An 11639-nucleotide genomic window follows, 5' to 3' on the forward strand; every position below is an offset into this window, starting at 1 on the left:
GTGGAGTCCGACAGCTGGCCACGAACATCTTTAAGTTCGACGTCCAGCTTGGTGTTGGCATCCTGAAGATCATTCTTCTCTTGCCTCACCTTTGTCAACGTACTCTCACCGGCCTTTAGCCGGCGTACGAGTTGTTGCTTGTCCGGATCGAGTCCGGCGCCATCTGCAATATGATTTGTCAGATTTTCACCCACAGTGCACAATACTAATCTTTCAAAGTGTATCTTACCTGAGGGGGTCTCTTTGGGCTCCCCTGCTGTGGCTAGTGCGGCCTCTAGTTGGGCCTTGCACTTTTCCAGCTCCTGGGACAGTATGGTATTCTTCTCTGTAAGAACCTGCTTATTCAATGATCCTTAAATCAGTTGCTCTAACTGTTTCAAGTGTCGGGGCTACTGGTATATCTATATTTGACCAAAATTTTCTTACCCGTATGTCTTTTACATATTGCTCCGTGGCTCTGGCTAAACCATTTTGAGCGGCACGGAGGTACGCATCTCCCGAATTAAAGGCATCTAAAGCCTCTTGGGAGAAACAAGCGTCGCGTAGAACTGTCCGGCGATGCCTGTGGTTCATGGCACTCTCCACTTCAGAATTTGTGGCAGACAGCCTGTCCGCATCCTCTGTCGGAGGAGCGTCCGGTGCACGCCTTGTGCTCGCCTCCGCTTCCTGGCCAGACGTTGGAGCCTGGCTGGTGGGGGCGCGATTGGCAACCTCTCCGGATGTAGTCCGGCGATGTCTCTTCGTTCTGAGGATAGCACGAATGTTAATATGCCCTGACAGAATAACACTAGGGAAACAGAGGGTGCGCTATACCTTTGCGCCGGCATCTTAGTCCGGACTGCATTCCTTTTTGCCCCACGGGGTCCTGCGGCCTCTCGTTGGCTAGCCGCCGCAGGTTCGGCCTCCTGCCTCGGAAATCTCCCCTGCAAAACACAGTTATCGTCAGAAACACCGGAATACGTGAGAGTGGAATCTCTCTCAAGGGAATGAGACTCTGGTTTCTGTCACCTGGGAGGCCGGGACTAACCCTGGGTAATCAACCCTGATGGCTACCAAGGTATTGTCCTTGCTTAGCTGATGGAACACCCCGTCGATAAGCTCCACCGATATGTCCGGGTCCTCTTCGGAGTCTGGATCGAGGGACTGTTCTGGGTCCTCGGGCTGTGGAGGGCGGCTGTTTATATCCTTTACCTCCTGTCGCACTTCCTGCACTGAAGTCGTTAGACTACCTATCTAACCATGGGACTATAAAACAAACGGGAAAGCGCAATTATTCACTTACCCAACTTGGAGGATCGTACATAGTAAATCCGGCCTGCGGATTGACGCGGAGGAATTCCTCCTTTTCTCCCCTGTACAAAGAGGATAAGATCTTCACTAGGGCGGCAGCTGAGGCCGGCCCCTTACGACCGTAACGGGTGGCGTCATCCTCCCCGTTGAAATCCCACATGGGGTGGCCTCTATATTGAAGTGGCTGCACCCCCCGCATAATGCATGCGGCCATGACTCCAATCATGGTTAGTCCGGAATGAGCCAACAGTCTTATCCGGCCCATCAGGTAAAGGACGTCTCTGTCGCTTTCTTTCTGAGAGCTCCGCGGATGCCAGCTCAAGCGTTTCTTCAATGGGGCACTGTTGAACTCAGGGAGACCGACCCGGATAGGGTCCGATAGCGGGACGTCATCTATGTAAAACCATTCCGAAGGCCAGTCCTCGAACGCCTTCTTTGGGGTTCCGGATAGATATCCGGTCCCGACGATGCGTCATACTTCGGCTCCGCCCACTTGGTATATAGACCCCTCTCGAGAATGGGGCACCAGGCAGAATAACCTCTTCCACAGCACGAAATGAGCCTCAACGCCTAAAAATAGCTCGCAAAGGGCGACGAAACCCGCACTATGCAATACGGAGGCGGGCGTGAGATTGTGCGGCTGGAGGCCGTAGAACTCCAGAAGCCCGCGGAGAAATGGATGAATTGGAAATCCCAGTCCCCTTATTAGATAGGGGACGAGGCACACCCGCTCTCCTTTAGAAGGATTGGGGGTGCTCTCCGCTTGTTTTCCGCCATTGTAGGTGGCGAGACCGGCTCGGACCGGGACCATGTATGCCTGAGGGAGAAATCCCTTGGCCTGAAGCGACACTAACTCGCTATGCAGGATGGTGCAACTCTCCCAGTCCCCGGGTTTGGAACCAGAGGGGCGAGGGGAGGAGCTGCGACGGCTGGTCATGTTGGAATGGACCTTTGCTGGAAGCGCTCTGATGATAACTCGCGGAAAGGAGAAGATGCGGTTTGAACCTAAATCCCCATCCCGTTAAATAGGAGGCTCGTTTATACGGCTAGGGTTGTGGATGTAAAAACGCCCCGGCTTTTCTCATTCGTTTGACACGTGGAAGACGACCATTATTGGGCGTGGAAGCCGAGGAGCACTACATTACAAAAATCGGACATTATTCCTACAGGTACACAAGATTTGGAGAAGAACCCGCCTTGCAATGCCGAACAATCTGCGCGCCGGACTCATCGTCATTGAAGCCTGGTTCGGGGGCTACTGAGGGAGTCCTGGATTAGGGGGTGTTCGGGTAGCCGGACTCCTGGACTATGAAGATACAAGATTGAAGACTTCGTCCCGTGTCCGGATGGGACTTTCCTTGGCGTGGAAGGCAAGCTTGGCGATGCGGATATTCAAGATCTCCTACCATTGTAACCGACTCTATGTAACCCTAATCCTATCCGGTGACTATATAAACCGGAGGGTTGTAGTCCGTAGGCAATCAACTCCATATACAACATTCATACCATAGGCTAGCTTCTAGGGTTTAGCCTCCTTGATCTCATGGTAGATCTACTCTTGTACTACCCATATCATCAATATTAATCAAGAAGGATGTAGGGTTTTACCTCCATCAAGAGGGCCCGAACCTAGGTAAAACATCGTGTTCCCTGCCTCCTGTTACCATCCGGCGTAGACGCACAGTTCGGGACCCACTACCCGAGATCCGCCGGTTTTGACACCGACAAGGAGAGTGAAGCCTTAACGACTGATCTGGAGAAGGCCTTGCAGGAGGCAAGAGAAGCGCGGTCGGAATGAAGAGCGGCCCGTGAGGAGGTTCGACAAGCGAGAGAGATTGCGGCTGGAAAGCCTTTTATGCTACAAACTAAGTTCGGCGACCCGAACTATGTCCAGCTCAACCAAGTATGGAGTTCTTCGGATGAGTTCTTGGACTTGCCGAAGAGTTCTTCCGATGCGGCACAGTATTACCAAGCGCGGGATGGATATGCAATGGAGAAGCTTTTTTGGTCGTAGTTTGGCGCGTCAAAGTGCCCCTTGTTGCTTAATGAACAGATGTCCCAATGGGCCGAACTTCATAGGATGTCTGGCGCTGCCATGAAGGACGTCATAGTCCGGCTGTAGCCAGCGGAGCCTGTTCCGAATAGCTATTTGGGTTTAGTGCAAAGGCCTGTTGACGCGGTGCCGCGTATCGACACTGTGAAGCAGTCAACATGCATTTAGGGTGCACGGATGGCTTTCGCCCGAGTCAAGACATTCTGGGGGAAGATGAAAGCCATCGAGGTTACGACGAAGGGTCCACCCAAAGGCAAGGACCGTCCGGAACCGGAACATTATTTTGAGGACGTCCTAGAGGCCGCTCGCTTTGTAGAGGGTCAACGCTCAAAAGACATAATGTTCGAGTGAAAATTGTAAAAGACAATTTTATAGTTAATCTATTTATGTTTTTCTTGAAAGCTTGAATTCCTCCTGTGCGGCTGTTTTGATATAGTCTGAAAGTTTTCCAGTCGTCGGCTTCAGCCCCCTCGTAGGAAGTACGGGGGTATTCGGAAAAGCATTTAATCACTCTTTATCCAACGTCTTGGTTCATGAAGGAGGTGATAATGCGGCAAACCAGGCAATCGGACTATAAGGCGTTAACACTTTCACTAATCCATAGGAGTTTTATGGTGGGGCTACGACATAGCCCCTGGTATGTATGTGGCGTATGGTGCCTTACATGTTTGATCTGAAAAAGATCCCTCGTGTGACACGGAGAATCTCTAACGATTCCGATAAGTCGTCAAGTGGTTGACCAGCTCACGCAGCATCATGACAATCAGTTTTTGGCTTTATCTATTCAGGTGCTCGTCCGGTTTAGACCAGGGCACAATCACAGTAGTTCTCCCTTTACTACCCTAGACGATAGAGCGGAACGTAGGGTAGCAAGCACAGGAGCTAGACAACCCAACTATTGACCCAAGACGATGATTCGGAGCTGATGCATATAAGGCCAAACTTGCGACGCCGAAGTACGCTATAGAGTTGTTCGAACTTTTACTGGCAGCTCATTTGTTCCCACACCGAGCCCCTAGCAGATTAGGCCAAGGTGTTCCTGTGAAATAACCATAGGAGCCATATTTGTCGGGAAAACCATACGGATGATTAGTTGGGATATTGTTTACTGGTGACTGAGTGATATGCTAATGATTACTTATGATTATATGAAAGCCACCCCCCGGCTATTTGACATGCTCGGGGTTGGAGGCGCAGGAACAGGCATAATACAAGCTCGAAAAATGGAGAGTGCGGTCTACAAAAAGTTATTTTGGACCTCCTGTCGCACGTCTGCGCCGCTAGTCCTCAGTTGGGGAATCCTTGATGGACATAGCCCCTTAGGTGAGTGTACGGACCTGAACTCCGATAAAGCCAGTTTCCGATTTTTAAACTGTTCGTCACCTGTTTTAAAGGATATTGAAAGAGAAAATAAAATAAAAAAGGAAAATAAATACTTATATATAGAAAAAATTACTGGAGTGCTCGCAGGCTTGTCCGTATTGTGCTTCCGCCGATGCCCACGGTATCTTGAGTGCGTAATGATGTATGCGCGGTACAAACTTTGTAGGTGTACGGAGTGGGCGGCGGAAGCCGGGCTGCTATTTCCGTTCTAGGGGTAGTTGATCCTCGGGTAGAGACTATTCAGACCCCCGGTTTTTCATTGGTGAACCTTTCCGTCATCCCTGTCGCTTGGCGGCTTCCTTCCCCTCTGTTCGGCGTTTCGCTTGCCGGCCTGTTTAAAGACCCAGCAGTTTCTGTTGGTATGATTAGCTGGTTTATCGGGGTGGCCGTGAATCTGGCAGGGTCAGTCCAAAATTCTGTCCAGGTTCGATGGTTCATCTCGATTCGCCTTGGATGGCTTCTTCCGCTGGCCGGGCTTGGGGATGCTGAATCCGGCGTTGAACGCTGTGTCACCTGATCTTTCATTTTCATTGTGACTGTTGTTTTTGCTTCCTCGTGGCTTGCCGTTGGCGTCTCGGATTTCGGAGGTGCCCTGGTTGCTGGCGCTATTGCTTCTACGAGTGAGCCAGCTATCTTCTCCCGTGCAGAAGCGAGTCATTAGAGTAGTGAGAGTTGTCATGGATTTAGGTCCTTCTTGGCCGAGGTGGCAGGCAAGCCATTTGTCCCGGACGCTGTGTCTGAAAGCCGCGAGGGCTTCCGCGTCCGGACAGTCGACGATTTGGTTCTTTTTGACTAAGAACCAGGTTCGGAGCTCCCTAGCTAATTCACCGGGCTGTTGGACAATGTGACTTAGGGCATCGGCATCCGGTGGACGGACATGTGTTCCTCGGAAGTTATCGAGGAAGGCCTCATCCAAGTCCTTCCAGCTGCCTATGGAATTTTCAGGCAGGCTGTTTAACCAGTACCAAGATGGTTCTTTTAGTTTTAGTGGGAGGTATTTGATGGCGTGGAGATCGTCTCCACGGGCCTTATGGATGTGGAGGATGAAATCTTCTATCCATACTACGGGATCGGTTGTCCCGTCGTATGATTCAATATTGACGGATTTGAATCCTTCATGGAATTCATGATCCATTACTTCATCAGTGAAGCAAAGCGGGTGTGCGGCGCCTCTATGTTGGGCCACACTGCGGCATAACTCCGAAGGAGTCTCATTGCGGTTTTCGGCTTGGTGGTGGTGAGGTGTGACACGTCCGAATAGGTAGCCATTGTTGCGTCTCGAAGCATGTTTTCGTGATCCGTAGATCGGTCTTGTGCTTCCTGCTCTATTGTCCCATTCCCTCTGCAGGTTATCTGGGTAATCAATGCCTGCATTGTTCTTGCCTTTACAGTGAGGTGGGGCGGTCTGGTGTTCGGCTTGAGTTGCCTTTTTATCCGGACAGAGTTGCCGATGACCTGCCGTGTTGTCTGACGATGGTATGGGCTCCAATGCCCCGTTGTCGGACTGGTAGAGCGATCTGTGCTTTGGGTAGCTTTTGGCTGGGCTACTGAGGTCGTATTCTTCGGCGACCATGACTTCGTTCCATCTGTCATTGAGTAGGTCTTGGTCAGCTTGAAGCTGATGCTGCTTCCTTTTCAGGCTCCTTGTCATAGCTATCAGCCTGTGCTTGAAGCGCTCCTGTTCGAGGGGCTCTTCGGGTACAATGAAGTCTTCGTCGCCGAGGCTTTCCTCATCTTCGGAGAGCGGAAGGTAGCTGTCATTCTCCGATCTGTCGCTGGGCAGGGTCGGTTCGTCGGGGCTGGCTTGTCCGTTTTCCTGTTCCTCCTGCTCGAATATTGCTCCCACAGGGTCTTCATTGCCTTCGGCATCGTTTGGAGTACTATTTTCTCCAGTGCCATTGTTACTGTGGTGTGACTTGGGGCGCTAGAACTTAGACTGTGACTCAGGAGTTTTCACTGGATCTCCCTTGTCTTTGCCGCGAGGCTTTTTAAGTGTATCGATCATGTACACGTCATGTGAAGGGGTGGCCGTCTTGTGTCCGAAGACTGGCGGATCTTGGCCTTGCTCCTTATCTGCATCGTCTTCTGGACCGTCAATATCTGCCGAGCCAGAAGTGGGCATGTCGGTTAAGTCCTCGACAGTGGCTATGACGTGGGTGGCGGGTGGGAAACACAATTCTCCGTCGTCAGCCCCTAGTTCGAACCAGACATAATTCAGCTATGAGCCTCTCGTGAATGACAGGTTCTTTAAAGAGTTTAACACATCGCCCAAAGGTGAGTGCTGAAACACGTCTGTGGCACTGAATTCGAAGATTGATAACCGATCTAGCTCGGTGTCCGCAAGCATATATGGTCCAGAATTTATAGCCGGAGACGAATGCAGTGTTCCATTGACGCAGATATCGCGGGGTGATGAGTCCGTGTGCGGCTCCAACGCCGCGAACTCTGTGGCTTTGGATGGCACGATCTGCTCTGGTTCTAAGGCCGTTGCAGCGACAGGGACCATCTCCTGGATGTGATCTGAAGAAAGATTTAAGTCATGTTCCTCAGAGCGAGGGGGAACAATCGCTACGGTTTCAAATCCGTTGAAGATCAAGTCTCCGTGGATATCCGCGACGTAGTTCAAGTTTCCAAATCTGACCTAGTGGCCAGGGGCATAGCTATCGATCTGCTCCAGATGGCCGAGTGAGTTGGCCCACAATATGAAACCGCCGAACACGAAAATTTGTCCAGGAAGGAAGGTTTCTCCTTGGACAGCGTCGTTATAGACGATTGAAGGGGCCATCGAACCTTTCGTCGACGGCACAGTGGAACTCCGAATGATAGCACCAATGTTGGTGTCGAAACCGGCGGATCTCGGGTCGGGGGGGTCCCGAACTGTGCGTCTAGGATCGATGGTAACAGGAGATAGGGGACACAATGTTTACCCAGGTTCGGGCCCTCTCTATGGAGGTAATACCCTATGTCCTGCTTGATTGATATTGATGAATATGGGTGTTACAAGAGTTGATCTACCACGAGATTGTAATGGCTAAACCCTAGGAGTCTAACCTGTATGACTATGGTAATGAATGTGTCCTTTTCGGACTAACCCCTCCGGTTTATATAGACACCGGGGGATCTAGGGTTTACATAGAGTCGGTTACATAAGAAGGAATCTTCATAGTCGATCGCCAAGCTTGCCTTCCACGCCAAGGAGAGTCCAATCCGGACACAGGTATAGTCTCCGGTCTTCATGTCTTCAGAGCCCATCAGTCCGGCCCATGGATAACAGGACGGACGCCCGAGGACCCTTTAGTGCAAGACTCCCTCAGAGGCCACGAGGCAGCGACGCGCGCCTGCCCCCTGGGTGCGCCCCCACCCTTGTGGGCCCCTCGTGGCTCCACCGACCTACTTCTTCCTCCTATATATATCCATATACCTCGAAAACATCCAGGAGCACCATGAAACCTTATTTCCACCACCGCAACCTTCTGTACCCAAGAGATCCCATCTTGGGGTCTTTTCCGGAGCTCCACCGGAGGGGGAATCGATCACGGAGGGCTTCTACATCAACACCATAGCCTCTCCGATGATGTGTGAGTAGTTTAATTCAGACCTTTGGGACCATAGTTATTAGCTAGATGGCTTCTTCTCTCTCTCTTTGGATCTCAATACAATGTTCACCTTGATCTTCTTGTAGATCTATTTGATGTAACTCTTTTTGTGGTGTGTTTGTCAAGATCCGATGAATTGTGGGGTTTATGATCAAGTTTATCTATGGACAATATTTGATTCTTCTCTGAAATATTTTATGTATGATTGGTTATCTTTGCAAGTCTCTTCGAATATCAGTTTGGTTTGGCCTACTAGATTGATCTTTCTTGCAATGGGAGAAGTGCTTAGCTTTGGGTTCAATCTTGCGGTGTCCTTTCCCAGTGACAGCAGGGGTAGCAAGGCACGTATTGTATTGTTTCCATCGAGGATAAAAAGATGGGGTTTATATCATATTGCTTGAGTTTATCCCTCTACATCATGTCATCTTGCCTAATGTGTTACTCTGTTCTGATGAACTTAATACTCTAGATGCATGCGGGATAGCGGTCGATGTGTGAAGTAATAGTAGTAGATGCAGAATCTTTTCGGTCTACTTGTTGCGGACGTGATGCCTATATAAATGATCATGCCTAGATATTCTCATAATTATGCACTTATCTATCAATTGCTCGACAGCAATTTGTTCACCCACCATAATACTTATGCTATCTTGAGAGAAGCCACTAGTGAAACCTATGGCCCCCGGGTCTATTCTCCACTCTATTAATCTCCCGTCAACTAGCTATTTCTGGTGCCATTTATTTTGCAATTTATACTTTCAATCTATATCATAAAAATACCAAAAACATTTATCTTATTATTATTATTATCTCTATCAGATCTCACTCTCATAAGTGACCATGAAGGGATTGACAACCCCTTTATCACGTTGGTTGCGAGGTTCTTATTTGTTTGTGTAGGTACGAGGGACTTGCGTGTAGTCTCCTACTGGATTGATACCTTGGTTCTCAAAACTGAGGGAAATACTTATGCTAGTTTGCTGCATCACCCTTTCCTCTTCAAGGGAAAACCAACGCAGTGCTCAAGAGGTAGCAAGAAGGATTTCTGGTGCCGTTGCCGAGGAGATCTACATCAAGTCAAGACATACCAAGTACCCATCACAAACTCTTATCCCTCGCATTACATTATTTGCCATTTGCCTGTCGTTTTCCTCTCCCCCACTTCACCCTTGTCGTTTTATTCGCCCTCTCTTTTCGTTCGTCTTTTTTCGCTTGTTCGTGTCTCATGTGCCGTCATGGCCAGTCCTTTATCTTCCCCTTTGTATCCGGAGTTTGAAGTTCTTCACTTCAAAAAATTAAAAGATTCTTGGTTTAGGATGATGGAATCTTATCGTAATTGCACCCTAGAGGTGAATTTTAGAATTTTACTTCGCAATTTTTATGTTGGGCCGAATATGTCGCATAGACAACTCTTGGATTGCGTTGCCAAAGGGAATTTTATCGAAATTGATCCTAGTATTGCTCATGAAATCATAGAGGGAATAGTGGGAGCACTACCTTAACAAAAGGGGTCACATCATACCCAGGAAGAGACACAAGTTTTTGAAAAGATTTGCGAAGTTACGGAAATTTTACAAAAGTCTCTTGAACCTCTTAAGAGTGTTAGCGGAAACCTTCACCGCATGAATATGTTGATTACCCTTTGCAATAAGCGGTTGGATTCTATAGATCTAAAAATTTCCGAATATGAAGGGAAACGTAAAGAACCTCCCAAATTCGACAATGACTCCGCTAAAAAATTAAAACCAAAGATGATAACACCTAGATATATTCTTGCTCTTATGCCTAGCTGGGGCGTTAAACGATAGCGCTTGTTGGGAGGCAACACAATTTTATTTTTGTTCCTTGATTTTGGTTCTGCTTAGTAATAAATAATTCATCTAGCCTCTGTTTAGATGTGTTTTTATGCTTTTAATTAGTGTTTGTGCAAAGTAGAACCTTTGGGAAGACTTGGGGAAAGTCTTTGCGATCTTGCTGTAAAAAACAGAAACTTTAGCGCTCACGAGATTTACTGTCATTTTTACTGGAGAGTCCGATTAGGTTGATTCTTTTTTTAGATGATTAATAGATAAATTCCTCACGTCAAGCAATTTATTTTAGAATTTTTGGAGTTACATAAGTATTCCAAATATAAGGATTACTACAGACTATTCTATTTTTGATAGATTCTGTCTTTTCGCGTGTTGTTTGCTTATTTTGATGAATTTATGGCTAGTATCGGAGGTTATGAACCATAGAGAAGTTGGAATAAAGTAGGTTTAACACTAAGTTTTGGTTTGTTTTCTTATACTAACGAAGCTCATGAGATTTTCTGTTTAAGTTTTGTGTTGTGAAGTTTTCATGTTTTGGGTAAAGATTTGATGGATTATGGAACAAGGAGTGGAAAGAGACTTAGATTGGGAATGCCCAAGGCACCCCCAAGGTAAAATTCAAGTACAACCAAAATCCTAAGCTTGGGGATGCCGTGGAAGGCATCCCCTCTTTCGTCTTCTTCTATCGGTAACTTTACTTGAGGCTATATTTTTATTCACCACATGATATGTGTTTTGCTTGGAGCGTCTTGTATGATTTGAGTCTTTGATTTTTTAGTTTACCACAATCATCCTTTCTTTATGTACCTTTTGGTAGAGACACACATGAATTGTAATTTATTAGAATACTCTATGTGCTTCACTTATATCTTTTGAGCTAGATAATTTTGCTCTAGTGCTTCACTTATATCTTTTTAGAGCACGGTGGTGGTTTTATTTTATAGAAATTACTGATCTCTCATGATTCACTTATATTATTTTGAGAGTCCTTTAGAACAGCTTGTTAATTTGCTTTGGTTATGAAACTAGTCCTAATATGATAGGCATCCAAGATGGGTATAATAAAAACTATCATAAAAAGTGCATTGAGTACTAGGAGAAGTTTGATACTTGATAATTGTTTTGAGATATAAAGATGGTGATATTAGAGTTGTGCTAGTTGAGTAGTTGTGAATTTGAGAAATACTTGTGTTGAAGTTTGCAAGTCTCGTAGCATGCACGTATGGTGACCGTTGTGTAACAAATTTGAAACATGAGGTGTTCTTTGATTGTCTTCCTTATGAGTGGCGGTCAGGGACGAGCGATGATCTTTTCCTACCAATATATCCCCCTAGGAGCATGCACGTAGTTCTTGGTTTTTGATGAATTATAGATTTTTGCAATAAGTATGTGAGTTCTTTATGACTAATATTGAGTCCATGGATTATACGCACTCTCACCTTTCCATCATTGCTAGCCTCTTTGGTACCGTGCATTGCCCTTTCTCACCTTGAGAGTTGGTGCAAA

Source organism: Triticum urartu, chromosome 2A (genome assembly GCF_056163025.1).
Source record: "Triticum urartu cultivar PI428250 chromosome 2A, HENAU_Tu73, whole genome shotgun sequence".
Classification (NCBI taxonomy): domain Eukaryota; kingdom Viridiplantae; phylum Streptophyta; class Magnoliopsida; order Poales; family Poaceae; genus Triticum; species Triticum urartu.